The sequence below is a fragment of the Staurois parvus genome, unplaced genomic scaffold (genome assembly GCF_062004578.1).
Source record: "Staurois parvus isolate SC_StPar_1 unplaced genomic scaffold, SC_StPar_1.0 ptg000129l, whole genome shotgun sequence".
Taxonomy (NCBI): Eukaryota; Metazoa; Chordata; class Amphibia; order Anura; family Ranidae; genus Staurois; species Staurois parvus.
In genome coordinates this window covers 4,072,348-4,086,485 of record NW_028317925.1, presented here as the reverse complement: position 1 = coordinate 4,086,485, position 14,138 = coordinate 4,072,348, and the positions used below count along the sequence as shown (strand labels likewise).

Here is a 14,138-nt window from a genome sequence, read left to right as displayed (position 1 = left end):
AGGGACGCATAGAAAGAAGAAAACAGGTGAAAAGCGAGAGAGAAAGGAGGGATGGAGGACTCACTCCACCATGGCTACACCAAAGAAGGGCCAGTATCTCTGTCAACCCATAAATGGATCTCAGGGGAGTATCGAAATATGGTCCAGGAGGTCCAGGTAGATGAGAGCAGTTCCTCTTTTAGAACTTCTTATTTTTATATGGCTTGTAATGCAAAGCTGCCCTAACTACTTAGGGGAAGATGGAGTAGAAGTAAATTTGCAGGAAGTGGCAAAAAAAAGGATTCTAACTAAATCATTTTGCCAAGCTATGTTAAGCCCCTACCATATATATTTATCCTAACTTTATGAGTAACACCATAGGTACAAACTAGAAGAAGCAGCACTTGCAGCCTACAAAAACTCTTTGACATTCAGTTTAGTGGTTCTGGAAGGATTCGTACAATGTGGTAGGACAGGTATGTCTCTTGTGGCCAGGAGCTGGAGGGAAAAAATGGTGTACTAGACAGTGCCAGTGTAGCTTGGAGGAGAAAAGTGAGGAACAAATTCAGGCCCCTTTCACACTTGCGAATGGTTTCCATTGACATATGAAAAACAGACATCAATGCATCTCTATGGAAAAACTGATGTAAACAGATGATCATCAGTTTACATCTGTATATGTCCGCATTCGCCAACATCCGTTTTTTAAATGGATCAAAGCCCTATTTTTGTTCTGTTAAAAAAAAGGAACAGACAAAAAATAGACCTAAATGGACACATGGTCAGTTTTTGCATTGCTAGTGGATGTAAAAACCGATAAAAAACTGATATAAACTTTATTGGTTTTTTCCTTTTTGTGCATTATTTTGCATGTTTTGACGAACGTTTGCGAACATTTGTGCGCGATTTGTTCAGGTTTTTCGTGCTTTTTGAGTTCTACCATTCTTGTATTAGCCAATAGAGAAACATTTCAACTGTGACATCAATTGTTGCTATGTTTTACCATGCCATAAAAATGCTTTTGGTCATGTGACAAAACACGCTGAAGCACATGAAAATGCGCGATTTGCAGGAATGAAAACATGCCAAAAACACATCAATCTGCCTGAATGGAGCTACAAAAGTAGCTGCAAAATGTTTTTGAGCTTCAGGTGTTCTGCTTCAGGTGACTTGGAGTGGAGATGTGAACCAACCAGAGTAATAATGATTTTTTCTCCCTGGCTTTGAGCTTCACGCTACAAAACGCTCAGGTGTGAATGGGGCCTTAGGGCATGAGAGTATAATTTAATAATTGCCTTACTACACACCAGGGGCGGACTGACAACTCATGGGGCCCCCCGGCAATAGGGGATCATGGGGCCCCTGTCTCCTCACCCACACTCAAAAAAGCCTATGAAAGGTACTAGGGGCATCTCAGGGGGCCCCCTACTGACCCTGGGCCGAGTGCACAAATGGTCAGTCCGCCCCTGCTACACACATACTGAAACATCAAATCTTGTTTTGATGGTGCCAGGCAATCTGTGATTGTATAATGGACCACCAAGGGCAGGAATATCCAAGCCAAAAGTCCAGTGGCAGAAACTGGAAACCAGAAGACATATCCCTGTGCTATTCAGTGGTTTTTCAATAGTAAGAAATATAATGAAACATATCACGGGATGGTGATAATAAAGGGAAAAGAAGGAGAAAAAGTGGTGAAATGGTCAGAGGGGTGGGCATTACAAATATTATATGTTGGGCAGGTGGCCCTAAGTGGAGACACTCCCCTACTCAGACATCAAGCAGAGCAGAACCTGCAGCCAATGACAGCTGCTGGACGTTATACAGCTATCTTCTCCTTACCAGGCCTGCAATTAAAGTGCCTGGCAGAGAGCTGCGACCAAATGCAGAGCGCTGCAAGGGAAGTCAGAGCTTGAAAAAGGCAGCACTGTGAAATGTGCTGTGCTCACCTGTTAAATAAAGCTCCATGATAAGGAATATTTGTGATGATGGCATTTTATTCACTATCCTATTTAGGTGACTCCATATCATTTTGACAGAGCAGCAGTCACCTTGCGTTAGTGCGCATTCACACAGAGGCTATGGCCTGCACGGCATGACTTATCTGTTTGTTTATGCAGCTTGGTCCACCTGGAGCTGCACACAGGCAGCCTGTTTTACTCTATGGGGATGCAGCCGCTGTATGGGCAGAGCAGCACATCCTAATTTGTCAGGGGTGCAGGGCAGGTACAGGGTCCCAAACGCAGACAGTATAGCAAGAATAGGGGTACATCTGCTTGGTTGCTTCTGCAACTGATATATGGTTGAATGTGTTTTAACCACCTCAAGACCAGACACTTTCACCCCTTCCTGCCTAGGCCAGTTTCCAGTTGTCACACTTTGAATGATATTTACTCAGTCATGCAACACTGTACACAAAAGATAAAACTTTCTTTTGGTGGTATTTGATCACCACTGGGCTTTTTATTTTCTGCTATATATATGAAAAAATAAAAACTGTGAAAAACAACACGTTTTTCTTAGTTTCTGTTATACAATTTTGCAAATAAATACATTTCTTAATAAATTTAGGCCAATATGTATTCAGCTACATTTCTTTGGTATAAAATAACCCAAGTTAATATATATTATTTAGTCTAATAAAGTTATAGAGTCTACAATCCATGGTGTATTTATAGTAGATTTGAAAATTGATCAGTCCTGACTGACTGCCCATCTTGATTTTTGAGACCATAAAATGCCAGGACAGTACAGCTACTCCCCCTAAATTACCCCTTTTTTGGAAAGTAGACGATCCAAGGTTTCTGAAGTTGTAATTTGTTTTGTCACAACTTTTTGGAAAGTGAAGAAATTAAATAAAATGTGTTTGTTTTTCATAAAGTTGTCATTTTAACAAGATATTTCTAACACACAGCATAGGCATAGTTACAATTACAACCAAAAACACATTCTGCTATGTCTCCCAGGCAAGGAGATACCACGTGTGAGACTTTTTCACAGCCTAGATGCATAGAGGGGCCCAAAATCCTAGGAGCATCTTCAGGCGTTCTAAGCACATAAATTACACTTCTAATTTTCTGACTACCTAACACATTGTTGGAGGCCCTGGACCACCAGGACAGTGGAAACACCCACAAAATGACCACACTGTGCCAGTGATCAGAGACAATGGTTGGTAGCACTGACATACAGTGATATCAGAGCAGCCAGCCACTGTTCCTGATTACTGCCAAAGCAGTGCAATGTCACCATAGTTGAACTGCACTTGCTCTGGTGACAGTATGTAAAAAATAAAAAATTTTTAAAATGATTTATTGTTTTCCTTTTTTGTTTTTACATACTGTCAGCATAGTGACACTGTACAACCATGATGAGAGAGAGGGGGGGGGGGGGTGATCAGTATTTTTATTCATACTATGTTTGCTTATTACAGTGGTGATCATTGTTATAAGCAATAATTTACATTGTGTAATAGCATCCATTCATAATGCCATTGCTTACTATTGTGATCTTTGTGATTGTTCACAATGATCGCATGGTACAGGATTGCTGTGACTGGCCCTGTACCATGTGAAAACTGTCACCAATCACAGGGGCACGGTACACTGATCTGTTATCTGCTGTGTCTGGTGGTCAGAGCGGTTACATATAGTGCCTCTGTGTGGCCCTGAGGCCGTGGACAATTGTTGAAAGTACAAAGACAAAGTGGTACATCCAGTCTGAATGACGCTGCTCCTACATTCGCCAAGCGGGAGGCAGTTAAAGTGGAACTAAACCCTCCTATCCTTTACAGCCAAAGAAGCTGCCATCGTAGGCTTTGTTTGATCTGCAGTTGCAATGGTACTGGGCATGTAATCAGTTTTGACATCAGCCATTTGATGGCTTGACAATTTGGTTGAGAACACAATCACTTGTGACAGTGATTGTTCATGACATGCCTTAAATGTAACTCTTTTGGGAAACAGTTAAATAGGTATTTTATTTCAAGTACTTATATAGAGCTGTCAATTTACACAGCGTTTTACATATATATTGTACATTCATATCAGCCCCTAACCCTCAAGGGGTGTACAATTTAAGGTCCTTAACTCAAATTCATACATACACACACGCTAGGGCCAATTTAGACAGGAACCAATTTACCTACCAGCATGTCTTTGGAGTGTGGGAGGAAACTGCAGTACCCGGAGGAAACCCATGCAGGCACAGGGAGAACATGCAAACTCAAGCCAGGTAGTGCCATGGGTGGGATTTGAACCAATGATCCTAGTATTGCGAGGTGGAAGTGCTAACCATTTATCCACTGTGCTGCCCCAGTATAGGTATGCTTTAAATTTCCAAGAAGAGCGAGATCCTCCCATAACTGCGGTGGGAGGTGTGTAGACCCCACAACTTATGAACTCTTACCACCTAGGTCCCTGAGAAACCAAGAATATATTAAAACCTGAAAAATTTGTTTTTTATGGACTGAAAGTTTATTTTATAATATATACAAGCAGAGCAGTAGCTGGTAAAAACAAGTACATGAAGTAAAGTAAAATAAACACAACATAACCCCTGATCCATCAAACTCTATTTACATAAATATTCATTCACTCCCACAAATGTTTTGCAGGAAACAAAAATAAACAATGCGTTCTCCATACCCTGGCAAGACATTATTCTCAGCTTGAATTTTATACTCCCTTGTTCCAGCAGCTTCACCTCTCCCTGCAATGTTCTTTGTCTTAAAGGTGAACTTCAAGGAGATATAAAAACTCAGTTTAATTCTGTATACTTCAATTACGTATTCCCTGGAAATAATTAACTGTATTATTAAATACTGCTCCTGTAAGTATATGAATATATCTTTATATTTTGCCTAATGTATGTTCTTCTACAGCAGCCTGAAGGGTGAATTTACACTAAAACAAAGAGCTACCAGAGTGCTTTACCACTTCAACAGCTGTCAGTTGCTGGCTGCAGTAGGGGGCAGTGTGGGGAAGTGTACAAAATGTACACTTCATTCATAGCAATGGTGAGGGCAAGGGTGGTTAGGAGAAGAATGGTGAAGTTAGAAGAGAGTGGATTAGTAGAGAGAAGAATAGTAAGGGTAGGGGAGAGTGGGTGGGTGACGGGAAGAATGGTAAGGGTAGGGGAGATTAGGTGTGTGTGGGGGGAACAGTGGTGAGGGTAGGGGAGAGTGGAATAGTGGAGAGAAGAGTAGTAAGGGTAAGGGAGAGTGGGTGGGTGGGTGAGGGAAAGAGTGTTAAGGGTAGGGGAGATTAGGTGGGTATGGGGGGGAGAGTGGTGAGTGTAGGGGAGAGTGGTTGGGAGGAGGGATGAGTGGTAAGGGTAGGGGAGAGTGGGTGAGTGCAGAAGGGAAGAGTGGTAATCATAGGGGAGAGTGGTTGGATGGAGGGAAGAGTGGTAAAGGTAGGGGAGAGTGGGTGGTTACGTGGGGGGAAGAGTAGTGAGGATAGAGGAGAGTGGGTGGTTACATGGGGGGAAGAGTGATAAGGGTAAGGGAGAGTTGGTGGTTACATGGGGGGAAGAGTGGTAAGGATAAGGGAGAGTGGGTGGTTGCGTGCGGGAAGAGTGGCAAGGAAAGGGGAGAGTGGGTGGTTACATGGGGGGAAGAGTGGTAAGGGTAAGGGAGAATAGGTGGGTGGTGGGAAAGAGTGGTGAGAGTAGGGGAGAGAGGATAGGGGGGAAGAGTGGTGAAAGTAAGGGAGAGTGGAGGGGGGGGGAGTGGTGAGAGTATGGGAGAATGGGTGGGCTAGGGGAAGAGCGTTGCGGTCAAGGTTAAGTGGGTGGGCAGGGGGAAGAGTAATGCAACGCAGGGGTGTGGTGAGGGGGGGAATGGTAATGGCAGGATGAGGGGAAGACTGATGAGGGCAGGGAAAAATGTTGATGGTGGAGGGGCAGAGTGGTGAGGCCGCAATGTGACGAAGGGTTCAAGGAAAAATGCTCTTTCCAAATGAATGCCTGCCAGCTCTTCTTCCTATGCTTGTCCTTCTTATGCTTCATGAAAGTAGCAGGATTGGAGGGACATAGGAAGTGCTGATAGGAGTTCATCAGGTGAATTAGTATCACACCCATAGGGCTGCCATCACTATAGCCACAAAATCCTAAGCATGCACTGTGGTGACTGGTCTTTACAGCTAAGGAACGGACCTCCTGCGCTAGAAATGGGGCCCTATCGTTAAAGCTGCTGACACTTAACCTCCTACCAAAGTGAGTAAATGAACAATAAACATTACAAAGTGCAGTGCTAAATCTTAAATACTATATATAATAATAAATATATAAATAACATGCTAAAAATCTGTGCGAATGTGCAAATAAAGTAAAGTGCAACACGTGTATTCCCTCCGGGAATATTAAGAGTGTTCAAAGTGATCACAACCAATAATTCAAAATCACTCCAAATATAAATCACTCAAAATAAGTCCATATGAAAAATAGTGTCCAAAAAAGAAGAAAAAACTCTCAATCTTCATGCATGTGATAACAAGTGTCCACACTGTGTGAATCCAAACAATGGCTACAGTGGCCCCTCACCTCCTTACATAGACCCCACAGGGTCAGCTCACCTTAAGAAAAAACACCACTCTGATGAATCACCGGATCCTCCCCAGAGTCATATACTCTCTCAGCAGCTTCCTTCTCGGTTCATATTTGGAGTGATTTTGAATTATTGGTTGTGATCACTTTGAACACTCTTAATATTCCTGGTGGGAATACACATGTTGCGCTTTACTTTATTTGCACATTTGCACAGATTTTTAGCACGTTATTTATATATTTATTATTATATATAGTATTTAAGATTTAACGCTGCACTTTGTACTATTTATTGGTCTCTACAGCTGCTGCCGAACATGTGAGGAATCTGGTCACCATACTGATAACAGTATTCCAGAAACACGAGAGTGACAAGTCACCCTTCGCTTTACTACGTCTTGGGAATTCAGTACGGAAGCAAACTCAGATGCTGCTGTGCTTGCGCAGTAAACTGCCACAAAACTGACTTAATTACAGCACCTACAATCGTCAGGGATGAAAGGGGAAGTGTTGAGAAAGTGCTGTTCCTAGCATTAAACATGTCAGAATAGAACCAGTTCCTGCTGGCTATTTTAATAAAGGAAGACTATTATTTTGCAATTCAGTGTACAACATTTATGTTGTTAGGCACAACAGACTGTGTACACTAGGCCTGCCATAGCAGCATTATCATATCAGCTGATCATAATGATACAACTATCGGCCATATTTGATGGAACCCAGAACAAATCCCACATGCCTGTTTGGAGAAGTCCATAAGTTATTTAAAAATTGACCCTTCCCAAGTTTTATTTAAACTAAACCAATATTATTCTCCAACTAATAAGATACTTATATTATTTTTATTAACCTAAAATCTGCATTTCAACATGAAACTGAGGGAGAAACAAAAATGCCATTTTATTTCCTGTGTATGATTGAAACCTTTAAATACATGGAGGGGGTAAATAAGGTTCAGGAGGGCAGTATTTTCAACATAAATTTAAAATCAAGAACACAGGGACATGACCTTAAACTGACTGAAGGAAAGTTCAAAACTAATCTCAGAAAGTACTATTTTACTGAAAGAGTAGTTGATACTTGGAATAGATAATAAATCCTCCTGCGCTTCTATTAATTAAATGACCTAAAAGTAAGCTGCTAACACCCAAACCTAAACCTAATAGGTGTATGTGAAAAATTGAAAATAATAGTGTAGCGATAATCTAAATACCACATCATAATAACAATGAAAATAAAATGCAAAACCATGCACATAAAATATTAAATGACAAAACCAAAGTGATCTGATCCGCTCAGGATCCAATAGTAATATATATAAAGTGAAACGTGAAATAACAAGAAAGGTTCCAGCAGAGGTAGTGAGCCAGTCAACAGTAAATAGCTTCAAACATGCTTGGGACAAGCATAGGTCTATACTCAGACAAAAAAGTTAACAACCCCCCCCCCCCCCAAAAACAAAACAAAAAAAACGGGCAGACTCGATGGACCACTCAGTCTTTTTCTGCCATCACTTTTCTATGTCTCTATGTTTCTATTCTCCTTTCATAATAAACAAGAGAGCTGAGGCAAGTCCTTCACCATGCTAAAATATAACGCCTAAAGTGTATTTCCAGTCAAAGGGTTTGGATAGCGCATGGAAGGATTAGAACCCCCGTCAAGTTTGCATTGTTACACAGATCTCAATTAGAAAATGTTTCCCTCAATACTATCAAGGTGGTAAAAATGTATCAGACAGAAAATAGGGGAAAATCTGCAACAGGAACACAGAAAATATACTTTTTAATATAGTATGGAAGGACTAGAAGGCTAGAACACCCTTATCTTCTTATTGTCATCTGTGTCCCTGTTGCTGATGAAACTGTTGTCCCTAGGACAAGGGACATTTTTGAAACAAAGCCCTAGATAGCAGTAAAAACCAAAAGGAGTTCTACTCCTTCCCCACTCTGGTAGGAAGGGAGGGAGGGGGTCTGTACACCCAAGGGTGTCTGCACTGGTTTGGAGGGTAGGAGTGACTGTACTGGTGAGGAGGGTGGGGGTCTGCACTGGAGGTGATCTGTACTGGTGGGGAGAGAGGAGGTCTGTACTGAAGGGGGAGGGAGTCTGAGCTAAAGGGGGGTCTGGAGAAAAGGAATCTATACTGCTGGGGAGGGATGCAGTCTGTATAAGAAGGGTCTAGGAGAGGATTCTGCGCTGAGGGGGTTTAGGGAAAATCTGTACCAGGTGGGAATTTATGGCTGTGGGGGGAAATCTGTACTTGGGAGTATGGGAGATTTGTATTGTGGAGGGGGGGGGGGGGTGGTAAACATCGGTTGCTGAAGATGAAGACTATTGGAATTTCCTGTGCATGATTGCATGATCCAGCAGCCACTGAACATTATAGCTTTTCATGTTGTGACTACAGCAGAATTATTCAGTCTCCTGTACTATGGTTTGGCTGCTGTAGTCCAAATCAGGATTGCACAGAAAAGGGTAAAAATGCTGCAACTAACATTTCACATAGGCTATGAGAAGTGATTTTCAGAGGATTGCTTTTCACATCACAGTTTAGAGCTTGTTTCTAGGCTGATAGGAGATGATACTGCTGCTTCATCAATGTCTGCTTTCAGTCCTAAATTGGATTTTACATTGAAATACCACGTGGCAACTGTCATAGCTGAGTATGGCACATGGTTGTGCGTGGTCCTACAGACTTTAATGGGCACATTTGGCAGGCGTAATGCCTGCTGTACTCAGCATGCCGAGTTAAAACTAGCACACCGCAAAGCAACATAAATGTGCCAGTATGAACTGCCCCATCGAGCAGTAAGGTAAGCAGCTGACATGGGTATTGCTACAGAGATGCAAACTCCAGTTTTTTAATGCAGTCCTCTGTTCTCACCCTAGGAAAGTAAGAGATTGTATATATTATTTAACTGAAAGCAAGAAATATATTTTAAAAAAAGATTAACCTTTTTGGCATAACAGGAACATGTGCAATAACATATAATGTGTGGATTTATACACACTTAGGGGAACAACTGATACAATAGTATCCATATTTTTTCTGAGTATAGTATAGTATTTGAGCCTGTAGAATCCTGAGAGAAGTTGAAGATGGCACACAGAGGCAGATGTACTATCCAACAAAAGCAGAAAGGGCAGCAGTACTCATACCTGTGCAAAAAAACAAAGACTTGACTTACCACCTGCTGCAAAGTTAACTGTGGAAGGTCTTTACAGGATGCTGCAGACTCAAATGTGTTAACGCAGCGAAAGGTTCACTTCAAGTTTCAGATGTTGTTTTGTACTTCTTCTTACCCTCAAGAAAAAAAAATCTTTTGTTTAGATAGTAGTTCAAATAGTATATTTGGCATCTGATTCTCTTAACCCCTTCAAGCCTAATGGTAAAACAAATCTAAATGCCTAAGCACAATTTTGCAACGTTGACATGTGTTAGTAAAACCATACATATCATCACAACTACTTTGTATATCCATGTGAAATATGCCTTGCTTTTTTCAGGACAAACTGGGCTTTCATTTGGTGGTAAATGGTAATGGATATCTCCTAATTTTTTTTTATTATCAAAGGAAAACTGGCCCAAAATAGTAAAAAAAAAATAATTTTTAATTTAGCTGTGTGTTTCTTGTTACTACCATAATCTACCATTAAAGAGAAACCCAAAATAAATTTATCAGCTCTTGACGATCGCAGAAATACCATATATGTGTATGTTATTTGTTGTTTGTTCCCATAGTACAGCCCAGAAACAATAGTATGCATTTTGTTTTGTTTTATTTTTACCTAAAACACACTGACACTGACACTAACTGACACTGATACCAAATGTATTTTTAAATCCTGACCTTTTACCCTGACCTTGACCCAAACACTAACCCTGGCACTGAACTAGACCAGACCTTGATCTAGGTATTTTTTTTCTTTATTTTCTTTTTAAATATTTATTTTTCTTCTTTCTGTTTTTTTTTACAAACATTTTTTCTTTCCTTCCAGGAGTTAGAGAGATACAATGTATCTCTCTCCTCTTTGCATAAAGAGAGAAAAAAACAAGGGGGGCGGTTTGTACAGTGACTGATCATTGTGATAGCTAATCAGAGGCTATCACAGCGATCATGTGACCCGGAATGGGGAGTCCCGGGTCCCGATTGTTAGAACGGGACCCGGGGCTCTCAGTGACACCACGGACTTTGTGCTGGGAGCGCGCTGTGCGGCGTGCTCCCAACACAAAGACAGGTATGCAAATATGTGGCCCCACAGAAAAAAGCCCAGTTCTGTGAGGCCACATATTTGTGTTACGTCAGCGTCAAGGGGTTAATACACAAAAACGTGATGATTATGTGGGCTGCCACCACATGTTAAAGTTAAAATATCCCATTACCCTAGGTTCACACCTAAGCATTTTCTGCTTTGCAGAAACACACTACAGTCCATTTAACATGATTCCCTATGGGACACGTTCACATCTCCGCGGTTTCACCCAGTGCGTTTTTTGGAAAGGGTCAGGGACATTTTTAACGCGAAGCGTATTTTTGGTTCTATAAACTTCAATGGAAAGGCTGCAGTAAAGCATGTAGTGCGTTTATGAGTTTTTGACAAATTTTTAATGCGTTTAAAATCTGCCTAGCAATAAGAAAAAAACACTGCAGTGAGTTTCTGCAAAACACAAAACGCTGCGGAAAACGCTTAGGCGTGAACCTAGGGTAAGTCAGTTTCCTGTTAGAAGAGCAGATGCCATAGAATCAGCTTATAGACTACTCTATATTACACTGCTGTTCTCAATATTTAATTCTAATTATTTTATCATCAGGAAGAGGGAGTTGTGTGACGACATTTCATAGCAACAGCAGTTGGTTTTCTTCATATTTGCAGCATTTATGGTATCACAATTCTGTCATTGATAACACAATCTGATTACATGCTGGAACTACATAGATAAGTAACACACTGGTGTAAAGTTTATTAAGACATAGAAATTCCTTCAAGGGCTTATTTCCAATTTTGTGATGTGTTAATGTTGTGCATTTTGTTGAGGCATCCTGAAAACCGGACGAGTCGCAGAACTTGTAATGCAGCTGACTAGGGTACGCTGCCATATGTTGCGGAGCTCTGCAACCCATGTGCACTTCTGTAGTTTGTTAGGGTGGCATTTAAAAGGACTGGAACCACAACACATGTAACTTTGCCAAGCATTACAGTAATATGCTTGTTTAGTACAACACAATAGTGCAAATAGGCCCTAAATTTGAAGCGTTGGATGGAGTTATTTGAAGAATTTGAGGCGCATTTACACTACTGTGTTGCTGTAACGCATGCAGGACTATTGAGGACTATTGGAGTTTCCTGTGCATGACTGCATGATCCAGAAGCTGCTTTATATTATAGTTTTACACCCTGGTCACATTAAATCGACTTACAGTGAAGTTGCACGATTTCAACGTCAGGTGACTTGCTGATTTCAGGTGCGATTTGCAAGATATCTGACACAGATGTCTATGCAAATCACACAAAAAGTAGCGCATGTACTACTTTAGAAATCAGTGTGGCTCCGACCAAGTCAGAACTACACCGATATGACCGCTCTAATTATGGACAATATTGTGAGTCTTGGCATGCGATTTGCAAGTTGCATGGCATGCAAATCGCATGACAATTCGCATCTAGTGTGACTGGGGACTTAGTGTTGTGAATACAGCACAATTAGCCAGTATGCTGTACTATATGTATGTTTGGCATGCATTACAGCAACACAGTAGTGTACATGTGTTCTTACAAATGGGCATTGGATGGACTCATTTGAAGAATTTGAGGCATGTTTACACTACTGTTTTATTGAAACGCATGCATTACCACAGTGCATGTTTCATGTGTTGCTGCATTGCTTTCATTGTGAAAGGAACCCCAACACACTATGGTAACACACATTTGGCAGCATGCTGCAATACATAACAAAGGACCATAGTGCTTTGTGTTACAAATTAAGTGACATGCCTGATTTTTGGGACATTTTGGTGTGTTGATAGTGGTTACTTAATCAGGGAGCCGGTCCTGCCGGTCGGGACAAATCAGGAGCAGGGTCCCTGTCTTTGATAGCTCAGTCTCTGTGCTGGAAGCACGCTCTCAGCGCAGAAACCTATGATACCCATAGACAAGTGCCTTGTAGGTGTTAAAGCTCACCCTTTTTGCTGCCACACATATGGGCAGCAAGAGGTTAAAGCGGAGCTCCACCCAAAGGGGGAAGTTCCGCTTTCTTCGCCCCCCGCTCCCCGTTAAGGATTGGCACCTTTGTGGAGTGCAGAGGAGGGGGTACCCAAATTTGACAGGTACACACTCACACTTCTGCTGCTATCGCACGCGGAACTAGTCCTCCCCACTCCCTCCCTGTAGACATCTGGGACACGGGACAGGTCACCGAAGACTACGGGACCATTCACAAAGTGTAGCGGTACTCGCGCATGCGCAGTGGGCACCTAGCTGAGAAGCTGCAAGCTATCACAGCTGGGTGCCCACACTGAAGATGCCGACACTGGGGACCCCAAATGGTTGGTGAACCCGGCTGGTGTGAGGACACCGCGGGATCGAGGGACAGATGAGCGCCTGTTTTTTTAAAAGTCAGCAGCTACAGTTTTTGTAGCTGCTGACTTTTATTTTTTTTTATGTTGTATCCAATATTTGTGACAGCATGTAAGTCATTACTGTCAATCACACATGTACTCCTCCAAACCACATTGCATATATCATTACATTTTTGCCAGGATCCAACATCTTTGTGATAGGGCAAATGCGTTTTGTTGTTCAAAGAAAACATTGCACATTTGTATCAGGTAACTGAGAAGTAAGAAGTGCCTGCAGTGATATGGAGGATTTCCAGAGTACTATATACTATATTCAAAGAGTAGAGCTGATTTCACTTTTGATGACTGCCAATAATGTCAATTTTGGACTGTATAAATAAAGCACCAAAGAACATAAACTACTTTGCATTAGCTATAAATTATATGTATTTATAGAAGTTCTAAAAGGAAAAGAAATATGTTATTTAAACTGAAAACAAACTTTTTGTTGATTTTGCCCCCACTGGCCTTTCCTAATATGCCGCCAGTAGAACTTGGATACTTAACAATAACAACATAGCAGGCCGAGGAGTGTCTCAGTTGGAGGGAAACCTCAAATCACTAACTTTAGGGAGGAATTTTACCACCATAAAAATAAATATCGATGAACTTTCTTTTTATCTCGGACTGCCCTATGTTCAAAGTTTAATGATGTAGGATCTTTACCAAAACTAGCATATAGTAAAGGAAAGTCTTAATTGTGGCAGGTGTAAAAACAGACTTCTCATTCATGACTGGAATATCTAGTGCAGCAAACATCTGATAATACAGTATAGCTAAACAGAGTGATATTACCAAGAGTGTAGCACACATTTATTATCACTCGTAAAGTATTAGCAGTAAATTCTTCACTTCCTTCAATGTATCTGATGAGGGATTCAGAAGTCTGTTGGGCATGCAGAGAAAATTCTGTATTGGCACAATGGGCACTCCCAAATACCAGACTGCATTATAAGTAATCCCCCCCCCCCCCCCCCCAAATACTAAAAACAGTGATTT

General features: G+C 41.4%; 1 protein-coding gene across 4 annotated transcripts in view; it reads right to left on the bottom strand.

Moving 5' to 3' along the window:
• Positions 1-14,138, bottom strand: part of ARVCF (ARVCF delta catenin family member) — a 963,921-nt gene that overhangs the window by 733,963 nt on the left and 215,820 nt on the right. Inside the window, exon 3 of one of the 4 annotated variants that reach the window (XM_089672465.1) lies at positions 9,711-9,826. The exons of the other annotated variants lie outside the window; for them this stretch is intronic. The gene's annotated coding sequence lies outside the window, so the exon portion shown is untranslated. The remainder of the gene's footprint in view (positions 1-9,710; positions 9,827-14,138) is intronic. 4 annotated transcript variants of the gene reach the window in all.